This window comes from Vicugna pacos, chromosome 12 (genome assembly GCF_048564905.1).
Source record: "Vicugna pacos chromosome 12, VicPac4, whole genome shotgun sequence".
Taxonomy (NCBI): Eukaryota; Metazoa; Chordata; class Mammalia; order Artiodactyla; family Camelidae; genus Vicugna; species Vicugna pacos.
This window is the reverse complement of record NC_132998.1, coordinates 40,904,325-40,922,852: the sequence shown is the minus strand read 5'-3', so window position 1 is coordinate 40,922,852 and position 18,528 is coordinate 40,904,325. Positions and strand designations below refer to the sequence as shown.

General features: G+C 34.8%; 1 long non-coding RNA gene across 1 annotated transcript in view; it reads right to left on the bottom strand.

Moving 5' to 3' along the window:
- Window positions 1-18,528, bottom strand: part of LOC140700223 (uncharacterized) — a 539,161-nt gene that overhangs the window by 336,755 nt on the left and 183,878 nt on the right. The window contains exon 2 of the long non-coding RNA XR_012078563.1: window positions 3,187-3,478. This is a non-coding gene — a long non-coding RNA (uncharacterized lncRNA). The remainder of the gene's footprint in view (window positions 1-3,186; window positions 3,479-18,528) is intronic.

Sequence of the window (18,528 nt, the reverse complement as noted above, 5' to 3'; positions counted from 1 at the left end):
CTTTAAATACCTTCACAACAAACATAATTAATCAACTGCAATGAAAAGTGTAATGATCATCTATAGGTAAAGGTTGAAACAACTTATTTGCTGGAAAACCACCGAAAAAACCTTCTTATAGTAAAATCAGTCATTGACAGAATGGAGATAAATAGGAAGGTGGGCAGAGACCATAACCTACCTATAGCTGGAGTGATCAACTTGAAATACAACTCATATTCTACAAACTGCTGCTATTTACATAAATCATTAAAAGCAGACTGAAACTGCAGAGCTGGAAAGAAATTATTTAGGTGAATGAACAAACGGAATGAAAGTAAGTAAAAATTATGAATCGAATTGGAAAATGAGCTTGGTATTACATCACATTTTACGATTTACGCATGCCACTATCAGAGGCACTATTACTAGTACATTGGTCTGATACGTTGGCCACAATGTGAACAGCTGATTTAACAGCTTGCCATTTATTCTATCCAGAAGATTGATTTTATTCTCTTACTTATTTAAACCGGACACTAACTTGAAGGTATGTAAACAAGATTAAAGATCTAATTGCTAAAAAATCTTCCATGAAAGTAGAAATAGTTACCATCTCTTTTCTGCTCAACTGTCGTCCTTCTTTCTCCTAAATAAATAGGTTACTATAATTTGGGGGTATTTTTCCCCTAAAAATAGGAAAACACGTCCTAATGTTTCTAATTCCTATGAACATGGATGAGAAATCCAGGCTCAACCTGTGGGTATAAACTCAAAGATGTGTTTTGACAACTTTTCTGACTTAGTGAATATTTATACTTGAGAATATCTTTCCAGAGGAGATCTTAAACTGCACAGCTGCCCACCCACATGGGATTCTCTGATCATCTCTGGAAACAACAAATGCATTTGACTAAATGAAAGTCAATTGCCTCACCCATAAAGGTGAAAAGGAGACAATTAATATGAGAGGCTTACTGCATATGACTTAGTTAATGACTGGGAAGCTCTCTCGAACACATAAAAGAGAAGTAAAAGACCTCTTCAGAATGTCTGTGGTATGTTTTGCTAGTTGTCTTAATTGATTTTTCACTTCAAAAGGCAAATGTGCGAAGAAGACAAAAGCAGAGGGCTCCACCTCCGACATAACGCATCATTAGCTGAGCACTTCTCCATTTTTATGTATCTGTAATTGATTGTGCCGCCCTAGACAAATACAAAGAGCACTGATTGTGAGTACAGGGCAGCTTGGACTCCCTGAAAAATGCATACATCCTATGAGTACTTTGGTTTAGAAAAAAAGCTTTCCCTAGGCACTTTATTTCAGCTCTGAATGTACATAAACCTCTCATTGATGTTAGTGGACAATTTGCTTCTCTGGGCATCAAAGCTAAACATGTGGTTAAGAAGTCAAAATGTATAGTGCCCTGAAAGACTTTGGAAACTTCAGAAGAGGACAGGGCAACATCTTAATTGATGGCTTGATCTCTTTCTCAGTGTTGAAGCTATTTTTGACAAGATGTAACTCCACACAACAGTCTCCATATCTCACACACTCTTTCCCTAAAATTTATATGCTATTTTCTTTGCCTAACGTTTACAAGTTATTTTTAATTGCATGTGTTGGTATAACCTGTTTTATAGAGAAAAACAAAAAACACAATACAAAAAAAAAAAAAAAACCTTGCCTTTTGAGGTTGGTCCTGAGATATATATAAGAAACACTAGTATAATCATAGCTTTTACTATTTAGTTTTTATGCCCGTTCCTCAAATAAAATTTGTGTTCGAATTACCAATATATAAAAATCCTATTTTTGCTCACAGGATTGACACTCGCAGAAAGTAGAGCTTGGTGCTTTCAAAGAAAATTCAATACCAGTTTAAATCAGATCTTAACAGCAATTTTAGTATTCCTGGTCTGTTGTTTAAAGGAGTGAGGGGTACGCACTTTTGTATTCCATCCTTGTGTTTCTCACATGGATTTTTCCCCATCTTTCTTTTTGACAACTTGCCTTTTCTTTCTGTGTTTATCTAGTCAGACAAACAGTTTTTGTAAACTGATGATTTCAGCCCCCTTATTATTCCACATTATGCAGCTGCACAGTGCCCGTCAAGCATTATGATTTTTTTCACTCCAGCTGTGTTGAACCGCAAGTAGATATGAAGCAATTGACCTTGTTGTTCATTGACTTGCATGATGCTTTACTACCCACTGTTTTGTGCCACTCATTTCACTTCACACTTCTTCTAAAGTCATGACCTTTGTTGGAGATATTACTCTCCAAGCAAGTTTTAGAAAAGCAAAACATTAAATACAATATGGCCAGTGTTACAAAAATATCAAAGATAAGCAGATTTTTCTCGTCTAAGATCAAGGGAACTAAGACTGTTTGCTTTCTAAAAGGAAAACAAAGAAATAATTCTAGGCCATTTGGAAAAGACTACTACGTATGTTACTTGTAACATTTTAAAAGTACTGATTTACTTGCTTTTTTGTTTGCTTATCTGTTTACTGCAAACACAGTTAATGCTTTCTGTTTTAGTGGCTCTTCTAATAAATAGTCAGATGGTGGTGGTAGAATGGAATTCAAACATTTGAAAGAATTAGGATCAGAAATCATGAGTAAATACAATCTATCATTGAATTTTGTCCTAATCCACAATCTTGGAAGCTGGCATTTTGCCTTCAAACTGATATACCCTTTACATAATTAGGAAAAATATTTGAAATCATACCATTTGTAACAGTAGTAAAAGGCTTATTAATGGACTTACAAACATCAATTAAATATTAATGATGCAGTTAATATTTGCAGGATGTCACTGAGAATGTCATAACTATATATAATATATATATATAACTATATATAATCTATACGGATGTAGATATAATATGTATTAATAACATATTTTTTCTACTTACTGACAAACATTTTTTAATTGGAGACTACTTTTAGGACAGAGTTTTATTATTCACTGCATTTCATGAGTATGTGATAATGACAGTCCATATAGAGAGTACTTCATTGTATAACAGTATAAAATAAATCCAGTATCATCAAATACTATTCAAATACTATTTGTATTAGTCAGTGTTCAGCCAGGAAAAGAAAGAGTTAAAACTATTAAGGGGAAAAGGGAAATCACTGCTGGAGAAATTGAAATGTAGAAGATAGGAGCTGGAAAAACAAAGAAAGTTACTCACCATCACAGATTGTCCACTTGATTGGGCAACTCAGAGCTTGCAGGAAAATTCCTCCCCTTACTCTTCTGACTGCCGAAGTGGACCCACAGAAGGATAGCTCACAGGGAGGTCTCTGGAAGCTGTCATCTCTAGTACTTGAGGCCACTGTTGTTTGACTAGATTAGTAGTTGGGAGGATGATCTGGAAGCTGGAGAATGCCCGGCAACCGTCCATCAACCTTCTGAGACCAATGGCTTCTGCTATACATCCATCTTCCAATTTCATGCAAATTCCTCTCTTAGTCAATGCTAATCTGAAACCATTAAGGAAAAGTAACTGTGGAATATATTTTTTTCTAGCTTTAGACAGGAATAGTAATGACAGGTTGACAAAACACAATCCAGCACAGTCAAACCTTTTGTCAACTTGATATCCACATATGCATATTTTAATCATATTTAATTCTAAGTAAAACAATAGCAAAGTCATGAATTCACTAAAATAGTGCAACCATACTCATAAAACTAAAAATACAGTAACCATCTTCTCAAAGGGAGGTACAAAACATCCCGTATGTCTTTTTATCCACCTTTGGTGTTGTTAGTTCCTCTCCAAGGAGAACCCTTACTTCTCACATAGATTTCCCCCCTTCTTTCCTTTTGATAATCAACTTTAGCATTAGTTCTTCCCCAACCGGACTCGTACCTCTCCTTCAGTATCCAGAATTCACATATTGAGATTTAAAGTCAACCATTATCAATTAATATTTTACTAGATGACAGGGTGATTCAAGAAAAGAAAAAAGATTTTGAAGTGGCTTTGATTCCTCTTACAAGTTCAAGATTGAGTATTGGTTAAAGATCCTTAACTCTATTTTGTGCTAATTCAAGGTTTTTTTTTTTAACCAGACTTAGAATTCTTCTACTTATACAAATCAAATCAAAGACTGCCCATCTACTTCAGTAGTAGAGACATCAGAATTCATTAGTTAAAGCCAAAAATTTCTGAAGGTCAAACCATTCTAGCTGTATCAATCCTGCCACCCACGCAGTAATCATGCCTACCATTTCACTTCAGGTTTACTGTTGCCACTTTGTTCCTGCCACACTGGGATCCCATTAGCCCACTGAATTCAGAGTGCCCATTTTAGTGGCAACTTCTTGCCCACTGTCATTGCTAACCTACAAGTAAGAGTCACCACAGAGCTCTTCAAGGAAGCTTGTGCTCCCTGAATAATGTATTTGTTAAAGCCTCTGTGTCCTCTTGGAGGACACAGAAGAGGACTAAAGAATAGAGCATGTCATACATAGTAAATAAATCCTAGCATCCAATCTCTCTAAAACTTAGTGTGTCTTTCTCTACCAAACACTGAGGAAATTCTGACACCTCAACTTAATTCACCATAGTTCAACTTTGTGTCCAGAGTCCAGTCAACCAATCCAGGAAACTGCTAGATCCACTCCAAGTTTCTCAAATTAATTAATTAGATCTGAATTTCAAGTTAAATGTGCTCATATTAATGAATTCAATCCACTCCAATACTACATCCTTCTACACATCCTTTTACCTTTGGGATATATTCTCATATATATTCCTCTTTGGCTTAAAAGTCTTGCAATTATTTTGGTATATAAGATAAGTCCTACTAAAGACATTGTGTACCCAACCTCCTGAAGCCTGGTGGACTTAGAGTCTGCTTATAGGTCTAGATGCCACAGAGTACTAGAGTGTGTCTTGAGGCACCGCAGAATTTTCCACTCTGTTAGTTTCCTAAGGCTTATATTAAAAAAAAAAAAAAAAAGGACCACAAACTTGGTGTATTAAAACATAAATTTATTTCTCACAGTTCTGGAGGCCAGAAATCCAAAATCAGTTTCCAATACAAAAATTATGGTGCCCTGCTTCTTTTGGAGATCCTCAAAGAGAAGCCATTTCTTGCTTCTTTCAGCTTCTAGTGAATACCAGTATTCCTTGGCTTGTGGCTGCACCACTCTAATTTCTGCCTCTTTCCTCACATTACCACCTCCTCTTCTTTCTGTGTGGTGAGGTGTGTCACTGTAACTCTCTTATAAGGACACCTGTCATGTGATAGCATTTAGGGCCCACTCAGATAATCCTAGATTATCACCTCATTTCAACATTCTTAACTTAATCACATTTGCAAAGACCTTTCTTCCAAATAAGGTAACAATTCTAAGTACCAGGGATTAGGACCTGAGATCACTGGAGGACATTATTCAGCCTACTATACCTGCCAAGTATTTATCTATTTCCCTAAAAATGGTCATTACAGGTTATTTAGGCAAGATTTGGCTACCTACCTCCTGCAAGGGTACACTAGCAGCGGAGATTTTTGAGAATTTAGAGTGTCAAATTTTATTGTAATCTGCCTTATGTCCCCAGTCCCATATTCTGGGTATTCAATACTCTATATTTAACATGAGACCCTGCAAGCCTGTAATTTTAACTTACAACATAATTTAACCACCACAGGAAGAAATTGAGGTTTTAAATATTAAACCTGTAATTACAGGGGATAAGGGTTTCTTTCAGGACAAAGAGAAGTTTGCTAGTTGCTTACTCTGGTCTTTAGATGGAAAAGTAAAGCAGTGAGCTCATCATTTCCCTTCCTTCAGGTTTTCCAGTGCACTTATAGGAAACCGACCCCAATATCCTTATGCTCTTTATTTCCACTAAAATTTTCAATGGTAGCAACTCTGCGGTCATCCAAAGCCTAGACTCCTACAAGCACTTGACTCCAGATAATTAAAAGTGATGATTTCAGTTACTACTTTTCCACTAAATGTCATGAACTTCCAGTGTTTCACTTATCACTGGCAAAGGGGCTATTAATGTCTTTAAATCTAGTCGGATCAAAGAACCAATTCCAGAATCACAGCCTTAAGGTTCTTCCCCCAAGGAACGAATACATAAAACCTCTATCAGTTAGGGCTCAATGAGGAAATCACAGTTACCAAAAATACTATGCAAATAGGTCGTTTGCTATAGGAATTACAACGTACTCAAATATGAGAGGACCTAAGGAAGTTAAAATCCAGGAAAAGGGGGCCTGAAAGGAACAGAGAGAGTCACTAACCATTACACTTGCAGCACCAGTCTGTGTGAACAGGTCAGAGCTTGCAGGAAAATCCCAGAAACAATGCATATCTGGTTGTCAAAGTGGTAGCACTAGGGAGATGGGGGAGAAAAGGCATGCAAAGATCTTTGGAAGCTGTTTTCTCTCTATAGAGTGTAATCAAGCCCTCAGTAATTAGCTTAAGAACTCTGTTCATTATCAAGGCCAACAGTTGAGAAGACAAGCTAGAAGCCAGACCCTGCTGACACCTTGTCTGATGACCATAACTTGCTGAGAACAATAGTTTCCACTTCAGTTTCACTTTTCAAATCATGCACAAGTTGTATTCTTGGCTGTCACCTAGAAACTTAAGGGAAGAGGATTCTGAGAAATGTAACTCCTACCACAAGAGTGGTAATATTAAGTTCACAAAACACACTCCAGAACACTAACCATATTGTTAAGTGGGCTTAAATTATAAAAAACAAACAAACAAACAAAAACCCTAACAATGCAGTTTTTCCACTATAAAGAGAAGGATATATAGTTCAGAAATATACAATTAGGTAGTTGTTAAGAAAATTAGTTCCACTGGTTTCATTTATTTCAGTGCTTGATAGAACGCTGGAAAACAAAGCAATCATTCAACTCTCTCCCAATCTGGGGATAAAACACACAAAAAAGAAGTAGCAGAACAACTATGAGAATATGTATAAGCTCCAGCAAAGTGAAGTAAGAGTGGGGTGATTGGAAGTGAATTTCAATCCTATTTAAATTGGAATCCTAAACCTTGTAAGCATCATACAACTTTCCATGATGGTAATGATTTCCAGGCAATCTCAGATATGAGATATCCTAGTGGACAGACATTGTATGGGGGTGGAAGGGAGGGGCAGACCACCTGGTCATCTATCTGCAGAAGTTAGCTACAATACCACAGTATAAGTATACCAATCATTCTCATTATTCCCATAATTATTATCTTTAAAAATTTCACATGGTTTCTGCCTGATCCGCAAAGGTAATAATTCTGAGAAAAAGATACCTCAGTCTCCATCATTCTTCAAGAAACCCTGCAAAAAAGGGCAAAAAGAGAGCCTTCTTAACGAGGCCTATTTAAAAACAACACTATCCCTAAATGCTCAGTTTTCCCTATTTACAAGCCTGACGAAGGGACTGCATAGAGACTTACATTGTAGTAGTCTACCTGTAGCCTTTTGCCTTTCAGTTTTTTTCTTGATTTATGCCAGAATTTATGTATTAGCGAGGAGGAAGAAAGGTGAACAAGTGGCAAAATGGCAAAGACTGGCTAGCTTGAGATATGGTAGTAGCCAGAATTGGCACTAATTTTATGTTCCCCTGTATAGTATTAGCTGAGCATTATCGTTTTAATGATCTATATTCAAGGAGAAGCAAGTCCCTATCCTGGTCCTCAGTTTCTAAGGGTGAAACATATTGCTAACTCTGCACACATAAGGGACACTTTCCTAGGAGGGATATTTTCATCCTACCATCTTTCTTCTTTGTTACTATATACCCTCACTCTTGTCCCAGGATTTATTTTATCTACAGGAGGAGCTTAGCAAAAGGAAAGTGTCAGGTACTGGAAGGTAATGCAGAAATCAATGGTTTTATCTGAAATTTTTTTCAATTTCTTAAGTGCTGAGAAAGTTATGGTAGCTACACTGAGTTTGTGATCTTAGCACCCTCCATGATCCCAAAAATGCACTGCTGTTAACAGTCAAATCAAAGGACAGAAAGCAAGGTTTTATGAGCAACAAAAAAAAATGAGATGCTTTGAACATCAATCCTTTCTTCTTTCTCTCTTGTAGACCATGATGAAAGCAACATCTTTGAAATCTTGAGGCATTAGTCCCTATGCCCTCTGTAATTTTTTTCCCATTTCTTCACCATGTCTGAGGCCTTGATCTGTGCCATCTGCTTATTCTCACACTGTGGTGCTCCACCTTTCATTTGTAGCTGGGTCATCTTCTTTTCACATGTTCAGCCTCTCCATCTTACCTCTGAACTAAACTGCTTTTGAAAAGCTACAAATCTACCAAGGGCTACAGGGAGGAAAAGTGAAGGGAAGTTCACTTAAAATAAACCATAGTATTTTTCAGATAAAGTTTAACAGAAGTCTTTTGGATTCTTTTAGTCCTTTAGCATACTCTGTACAAATTGTAGAGTTCTCATTTCTCTTTCCTCCTTTCTAACTTGATGATTGGCATGGTCAAATACTAACTGTTGTGATTAAACAGAATACAGAGAAATGCAGCCAAATAGCTAACATAGTGATTTTAAACAGTTCAGGAATAACAGTTAATAGCATTGAAATGTCTTATATTTTCTTTTTAAACAGCCTCTTTCACATCTTACTAAAGTAGGCAAGTGACTCTGTAACAAACACAAGTGTACTCTATAATGTCATTATTCCCATTCTAAAGATTAGAAAAGAGTCTGCTTAAAGACCTCACAAATAGCAAGTGACCATAGCAGTTTTACAACCAGTTTAGCTCTTTAAAGGTTGTCAGGAAATGTATAACTGAGATCTATTAAATTCAGATGTTTTCCAAATTATCTCTTATTTCTTACAGAATTAAGACATAAGGTCTCAACTGAACTGTGGTATAATCATTCATTTATGCCAAAATTTTAATTGAGAAACTAGTGCTAATAGTTCCTTTGTGATAGGAATACAAGGGTGATTAGACAGTAAGTAAGGGAGAAAAGATCCTAACTATTTTAAGTCAACTGGTTAAGACACCAAGATAATGCATGAGAAGGTCCTTCTATGTGGTGACTTATCAGTGAAAATTTCTTAGAAGATATTTATACTGAATCCTGGCAGATTAGAAAGAGTGAACTATAAAAGGAAAAGAGGCAAGTGTTTTAGGTAGAGGAAACAATAATCAAGTAGGCACTGGGCAGGCAACAGCTTGGTATGTTCTACTGACTTTTAGAGGATCAGGGTGGCTCTAGAACAGTGGGTGAGAAGGAAAATTGTTTAGTGAATTGGTGAAGGCAATCAGGAATCCTCTAGGCTTCCATGCACTGTCTTAGTGAACAATGTGTGTATGTGGGGTCATTCATGACCTTTTTTTCAACAGGAATTTTAATGATGTGGCAGGGAACATAAGCCAGAAAGATATGTTTCAATGTAAATTAGAATTGAGGAAGTGGAGGCAGCATCTGTGTGTAGATAACTCTTCTTTTCAAGAAATTTTGCTATAAAAGGCCCCAAATGAGGAAAAAATTAGCATATGTGTGCATTTATGATTAGGGTTCTGCTGAAACATATAAACGAACAACATAATGTAAAATATATTACATTAGTTTATGTATAGTAGAGTGGAACACATCTAAAGAAAACTACTTTCTAATTTCAAGTTTCAAGAATTCATATGTGGTTCACAAGTTAAAAACAAATACAGTAAATAGTCTATTGGCTTGTTATTAAAATTAAAAATATGTAAAACTAAATGAACATCTGATACACATATTTTCTTAGATTTTTATGTCAAATTCATTGTTCATGCGTATAAATTCTAAACAAGAAATAAATTTAGTCTCACGTCTACATGAAATCTACTGCATGGAGCAGGCTGCTATAGGACTGAGTTCCAGTCTTTATGCATCCATAAAGTGTTGGAATAAGTCAACTTAGATTTTCTTTGTGTACATTAAAATCTATGATATTATCAGATCATATCATAAATACATATTTGTTTTTGTCTTGTTTTTTGATTGCAAGTAACAGAGACACACCAGGTTTATTCAAGCTAAATATCATCCCTGCCTGATATTTGAACAAATGGAAAGATAGGCTATGTGCTTGAATAGAAAAGTTCAACATCATAAAGGTATGAATCCATTCTAACACAATTTACAAACTTAAACTCTAATAAACATAGAAACAATTTTTTATTTGTTTTCTTTCTTTGTAACTAGATAAACTGATTATAGATTTCACATAATACTCAAGCAAGAATGACCAGAAAATCTCTGAAAATGAATCATCATAAAGAGAAACTAGCTTTACTATTTAACTATTAACATAATAATTTTTCAATTTTTAAAACTGGTGATACTGGTCCATAAATACAGCAATCAGTGCAACAGAAAAGAGAGCCTAGAAATCACAGATGAAAAGATGGACCATACACAAAAGAATATAATTATGTTAGGACCACTGGGTAGGAACTCTATGAAAAAAAATAGTTAAATCCACACTTCACTCCTGACATCAAGATAGGTTCCAAAAAGATCAGAGAAGGGGGAAATTGTGGCATTGCATAGACCATGAATTTTGCCAAGAATTTTCTGCCCCACCATGAGATTCTGCCCTGCTTTTTACCCCTTATTCTCTGTCATATCTGCACTTCCCATGTTCAGAATCTCTTTGACCTTCTGCTCTGCTGATTGCATCCCTCTCCATTTGAATTCACTGTTCAGCAACCCTCCCAATCTACTTTCTGTCATTCAGAAATAGAGTGAAATAACTTAATTTCACATTCACATGCATACGTATATAAAGACTTCATTGCTATTTGCTTATACCTTTTCTTTCTTTACTATACTTTAATGGAAACCTGGGAGTAAAGTGTCTAAAGCTTATGTGTTTAGTCCATGAAATTAGATCCGTAGATTAAAAAACACATTTTTAAAAGAGGAACGCATTTGAGTCAAATCATTTCTTTTCATTACACCTTAGGACATCATTTATGAATTGATTCTCCTTGAGTAAGAGGATCACTACTCACCAAATAATCTATGGTCAAGAAAAATGTCATTACACCAGAAAATTGCTAGAGATCATCAATGAATTCGATAAAGTGCAGGATATAAAGTTAATATACAGAAATCTGTTGCATTTCCAAAAAATTGTGGACGTTGGGGAAAAAAACACTAATTCAAAAAGATACATGAACCCCAATGTTCATAGCAGCATTATTTATAATTGCAAAGACATAGCAACAACCTACACGTCCATCAACAGAGGAATGGATAAAGATATAGTATATTTTATATACACACACACACACATACATACACACACACACACACAATGGAATACTACTCAGACATGAAAAGAACAAAAGTTTGCCATTTGCAGCAGCATGGATGGACTTGGAGGGTATTATGCTAAGTGAAATAAGTCAGAGAAAGATAAATGCTGTAGGATATCACTTACATGTGTAATCTAAAAAACACAACAAACTACTGAGTATAACATAAAAGAAGCAGACTCACAGACAGAGAGAACAAACTAGTGGCTACCAGTGGGGAGGGGAAGGAGAGTCAACATAGGAATAGGCAAGTGGGAAGTACAAACTATTGGGTGAATGATAGGATAAAGGATGTATTCTACAACACAGGGAATATAGTCAACATTTAGTAGTGACTGTAAATGGAAAGTAACTCTTAAGAATTGTATAAAAATTTTAGAAGGTTAAAAAGAAAGAAAAACATCATTAGAATACGAACATGAACATGAAGCCTGCCTCCCCAGGATGGAGAGTGGAACAGACTTTGTGATAGTACGAATATAAAATGGCTATGAAATGAGGAGGAAAGCAAAATAACAGGAAAAACAAAAAATAAGGGACCACTAACAACTTAATGACTTTTCACCATTTAATCAAGTGCAGTTTCATATGTCTGGCAAAATGATAGCCCAATCTAACAGTAAGTCTGGTCTAAAATCAAAAATCACTTAACTCAGAGGATTGTCTAAGAAATACTACCTCTTGTCTTTGTAAGGGACAAAAAGTCTCAAGCATCCTTTAAGATCATTCATGTATTGTGTCTTAGCTTATGTTGTTTGTGTTTTCACTTATGTCATCTTACAACTCTCAACTTTTAGAAACATGTCCTCCTTTACACTTTTCTGTTCTTATTAATAATAGTTTAAGTTCCTTTGCTACTTTTATTTAGATTTGTAATCTTGTAAAGTCATCCTATATGCCTATCTCATGTTCAGGAGATAACATACATTTCAAAAGTCTCAGCTTTAAATAATACTTGGTTTCATTTCTTCTCCATTTCCCTAGCCACACCCTTTCCAGCATGGGCCCAAACTCTTCTGGTATTAATAGTGTAGGTAGGAACTTCTCAAGCAGAAATGGCTTCCTCTTCAGTTATATAATCATGTTCCAGGAAAAGGATTCTAAAAAACCTGTTCCCCTATACAGGTGTACAGTGGCTACATGGAAGGGGTGGACAAACTAGGGACTGTGATTTTGAAACTGAGTTGCAATTATTTTGCTTGAATGAAACAAAAGTGTGACAAAAGCTATACCAAGGTAAATTAATTCAATATGTTGCCGACCTAAATGATACAGGGCTGTTGTTCACAGAGTCAGTTTATTCAACAGAAATTGCTTCTTAAGCCACAGTACTCTCAATCAACAATTGGATGAAAAACTGTGACTGTTCTTATTTCCAATGCAATGTTTTTATTTTGAATGCAATAGAACCAAGTCCATAAACCAAAACAACAGAGGGAATTTTTACCAGTAGTAAATAATTTAAATCAGATGTTATTAGAACAAGCAAGGATACATGAAAAATCCACATGAATATTTTAGGATAAGACATGGGACTACCAAGATATTTCACATTTATGGTTAGCCTCTTGGGGGTCTACTCCCAAATGCCCACGGATTTTAATATTCTCCTCTCCTTACTAGTTGGGAAAGTTTGAAAAGCACTGGTCTAACATAACTGAGCTATTTTTAAAGTTTTTAAAATTAAATATTCAGAGAATTTAGATTCATACAGCTTTAAGAATGTGAACAATGAAAAAAGTTTGACTAGAACACCCAGATAATATAAGGACATGATAGCACCTATATTTAAAAGTAAAATTGTTCAGTCATATTATTAAGGCGTTTTACATAGAATGCCTAGTTCCAACACCAATATTTGTGAAAATCAAACCTAATATTGGAGAAGGAGGCTCCATTTAATGTCTGTTTGGTCAATTAGAAATGGAGATTTTCAATCCTTCTTAGGAAAAGATGAGAATATCTCATAAAGTTGAATGTTTTTTAAACTGGTAACGTCTATAATAAAATAACACAGGTTTTAGAATCAGAAGTTATAACTATGATCCTGCCACATTGTATGAATGTGAAATTGGACAGGTTATTTAACTTGTGAGTTTCAAGTTATTCATGTATAAAACACAAATCATAGTACCATTGTTAATAGTAGAATCACTTGTAAGTGGTGACATGTGTTCTGTGGATCACTTGAGGAACGCAGAGATTCAGATCTTTTAAGAGCACATCCAAGAAGTTTTTGTTTTTGTTTCTGTTTTTTGTCTGACTTCTCACGGGCAAGAGAGGAAAGTATGCCAAGACCCACAGACTACTTGGCTTGCATGCCCTTGAATGTTGTCATGCTCCTTAGAGCTCTATGAAAAAAAAGTGGTACATCTTACACCTGAATTATAATACAGGCAAAACAAATAAAAACACCTAGGTATTTTAAAGCTTTTATTAACTTATGGTATAGCTTACGTTCAATTAATCTTCCAATTTAATATCCCCAGGTTTTGATTTTGTAAGGTTGCTCCTCCTGAATACAGTGTTGCCCTCCTATACTTTGTCATTTACACTGCTAACTTGAGGTTCCATCCAGAATTACACCACTTTCTTAGGGAGTGAAAGGGCTAAGGAAGAAAGAACAAATGTAGGGTAGCAAAATGAATACATGTACCACACTGGGCTTAAGAGATAAGCTGTGGGTATGGTGATGCATATGCTGTACATGTGGACCATACTTAAGAGATAAGCAGTGCTGTGTTGCAGTATTTACGGTTTAAAAGATAAGTCATGCAATGATGTTTTTAACTAGAGGTAGGAAATCTTTGCGCAGACTAGCTAAACTTTGGTTACGTGGAGCATTTAAATGAAAACAACTGAAATTGATACCAAGTTCATATTCTGGCTCTTCTAGGGAGGTAACACCTATTGTCATATCATGTACTAAACATACCAGACCATGTTGACATTGTAACATTATCAAATAAACATATTCATTGACTTGAGTTTCGATTTTTCCCGTATAAATTTTAAATGTTCCCTGGAGACTTGGATCATGAATTGAAGGGATATCAGATGTGACACTTTCTAAAATGGAAATCTTTTATGACAACACTTACCTGCTTGCAATTGTTCAGTCTCTACACAAACCTTCACAACATATTCAGACTTCCTGATATGACATATCACCTGCCTCCAGGGCCTCTGCAAACCTCTCTAGTCTTATTCTAGCTGTTTCACACCTACACACACACACACATTCCACTAGTTATCTCTCCATATATACAGTTTTTACAGTAGGATAAGTAGAACTATAACCTTCATACCTTCACACAAACACCTTCTCATGTTCTTGCCCAACTTTTCAATATTTAGACTCACCTCAACTATGTTTCTGATTTCTACAGTTTGGTGAGAGTGAATCTGCTAGCACTACGATATCAATCTATGCATTTCTCTACCCATTGCACCCAAGTCATTCTACCCTAATTGTAAATGCATGTTCCTATCTCTCTCAGTGGAGTTTAAGTATCTTCAAGACAAGGACTGTGATTAAGCTGTTTATAATTTTCCATATGTGGACTTCAGTATAAATGCCTTTTATAGAATAAATAATGAATGAATTAATTAATTGGATCTATTTATTGACATATACAGAAATTGATATTTCAATTCTGACTTTCAGTGCATTTATTTTAAAAAACATTTTAAAATGTATTAAATAAAAGTCACAAGTGAAAAGCATCTGTTCTCCTACTTTACAGAAAATAATTGTTAGCATTTTGCTTTCTTTACTAAATTCATTCACATATCTGCACGTTTATAATTTAAAATAAAAACAGTATTTTAGAACTGCAGTTTTTATCATGTATATTTAAATGGAAAACAACAGCTATTTTTAACAAGCTGGCTACAGCCACCAAAATTCTAGCATAGGAGCAGGTTATTTTTATAGAAAAGAACAATTTTTTTGTTTGGAAGAAACTTTCATGAGCCTTATAGTTATTCTAAGGAGAGGCTAGAGTAGATTGGAGAGACTGAGACAAATTGGAGTTAATTTGCTCAGTGAAACAATATAAAAGAGACTTCCCTTCTCACATTATAATAGAATTGCTGATTTTAGCTGGAAACACGGCTGCCTAAAATGAAAACATTTCCTAGCCTTTTATGCAATGTGACCAAGAGCTGCACAAAAAGATGTAAGATAAAGCTTCCTGTAAATGCCTGTAAGAGCTGGTGCATGCTTCTTGCCCCTTCCTCTTCATTCATTCCTTCATTCTGCTGCTAACAATGTGGTGTGATGGCTGGAACTCTACTTACATATCAACAATTCTATAATGACCTTTTCTGAACATTACTGTCTTACAAGTCTCTGTTTTGTGCAGGAATATTCCTAGAAATGGAATGCATGATCAATGCATTTGACTGGCATTATCAAATTACACTCTAGAATAGTTGCAGCAAATTATAGTCACACAAACAATAGATGAATGTTCCAATTCAAAATATTCTAAATATCACTGGACATCCCATGCATGAATCTTTGCTAGTTTCTAAGCAAAAGCATCTCACTGATATTTTAGCATGTATTTTTTGCATTTAGGGATTAAGTTAAATTTTATTCATAATTATGTCTTTTAGAATTTTTGTTCTTTGTCTTTTTCTTATAGCAATATTTTCCTGGATTAGTTCACCATATTTTCCTAATAACTGAAGAAGTATATACATTTTTAATTACTTTTTAAAAATTGAGGCAACATTAGTTCATAAAATTATTTAAGTTTCATGTGTACATTACATTTCTACCTTTGTATACCCTACAGCACGCTAACCATCAAATATTTAGTTTTCATCCATCACTATATAGCTAATCTCCTTTACCATTCTGCTCCTTCTCCTCTGATAACCACAACTCTGTCCTCTATAACTACATGGATTTTTGTTTGTTTGGGTTGGTCTGTTCATTTATTTTGTTTGTTTACTATATTCCACGTAGGAGTGAAATCATAAGGTATTTGTCTTTCTCCTTTTAATTTATTTCATTTAGCATAATACTCTCAAGGTCCATTCATGTCCAAATGGCAAGATTTCTTCTTTTTCTAGGATTCCATAGTATGTATATAGTATATCTTCTTTACTCACTTAACTGTTAATGGGTATTTAAGTTGTTTCTGTATTTTGGTTGTTGTAAATAAGCCTGTGCTGAACATAGGGATGTAATTCTCCTTGCCATTAAAGATGATTCTTTTTTCTAATTTGAAATTTGTCTTTAATTCTCATGGTACAGTTCAAGACCCAAACTTTAAAATTAAGTATTAAAATATGCTCCTATGAGAAACATTATTAGTAGAAGAGAGAACTTGGATTATTTATTGTTTTTAAAAGCCCTTATATTTATGTACATCTACACATACAGAAAGAATAGAGACATTGGCCTTAATTTTAGATTTGAGTGGAATCGTCTAATTCATGTCAAAATAAAAGCTGCATCCACACAGCTTAATAGAATCAGGAACTATTTCAGCAGTTGGCATTAACAAGACCTCACTACTTAAGAAAATTTTAGACTAGGCAGATAAATTTGTGACTATATTGCTTACTTCAGATACTTTCTAAAAAAACATTTCTCAGAACAACATACTGTTCAGACAGCCCTTTCTCAGAACAATAGATTTCTCCTTAGGGTAAGCAGCTTTCTTAGGGTAATAGGTCATTCAAACGGACAAACCTCTTGCTTATCAAAATACTTACTCATCAAATCCTGGCCTCACTATGTTCACCAACCCTAAACAATTCTGCCATGAACTTCACCCAGTACTAATAAAATTTCTACATCAGTGAACTTAGACCTGCCTGATACCATATCATAAAACCTTAAGAATATATGGCCTTGATGACCCCACCTGCCACACACACTTCATAAGCAGTACCAAAAATATACTGAGGTGACAAATTGAAGTCTCCCATACTGCAGTAGGTGATAAGATCAGCTTACAAAGAATGACAAGTCATTGACAGTTGATCTGGTGGAATTTTTGAAGAGTTGGAAGTAGACCCTATGAACTAACTCTCCAGGACACCAAAACTGCCTATGTGATTATTCTTTCCTACTTACCTCTCCTTCTTAGTGCCTTCCTTTATCATGTCTTTTGATGTCAGAGGACGTTTTCAATTCTAGTCACTAAGAAATTCACACATCCCTTAAAGATAGTCTGTATTTTTCTTTGACTTCTTTTGCCTCCTTTCCATCTTTGACTCTAGCACAAGTTGTCGGTCATTCAGCTCCATTAAGACCTGTTTTTGAATGTGGGTGGAACGGTGGAGGAGTCATAAGGAGAGTGGAAGACATACAGCTGACCAAAATTAACTTTAAATAAAATTATATTTCCAGTTAGTCATCCTGTAAAAGAGTGTCTTTTTCTTCCTCTGTCTTGGTTCATATGATCAAATTTTTAATCCTAGTGGATGAATTTGAGGGAAGAACAAAAGCTACATCCCACTCTATGTGGTATTGTCCAGGAGATCTTGTGGATCCTGCATCTCTGAGCAATTGGGTAGGCATTGAGAGAGGCACAAATCACTTTCTTCAAATTCCACAAACTGGAATGTTTCTTTCTATCATTAAGCAGTAAAGTGTGTGTCAGAGTCAACGTTCAACTTTGATTACAGTTCATTGTTACAGCAAAGAAAATCACCTGGATTTTACAACAAGTAGATTGCTAACTTGGCTTGTCAAAAGCATTATGATTTTTTAAATGAATATATTTCATAAGTTTATAAAGATCTTCCTAAAATTTCCTTCAATTTTACTTTACACACAATTGTAATATTTTCTGAGTTTTATATATGTCAGATCAACTGACTACTTTTAGCATTTTCAACAGGAATATAATTCTTATTTTATCATGTCTCATCATTCATGTATCAAAGTATAATGGTTGTGTTCTGTACATATAAAAAATTTTTTTAATGTAGATGTCCTTTCAAGCAGTCTTCACTGAATTTTTCAGAGGGAAATAATATTTTATAACTAAGTAGTGTTTTATAACTTTAGTATTTTCTAACTAAAATTTTTTAATATTTTATCCATTACATATAAATCTAGTAAAATATATAAGTGATTCATAATACTTACACAAGGATAAATAGCTTACTTTTTAAAATAATTATTTATAAATATATCCAGGTATTGTATTAATAGAAAACACAGTAAATTTTACACTAAAATAACCTTTG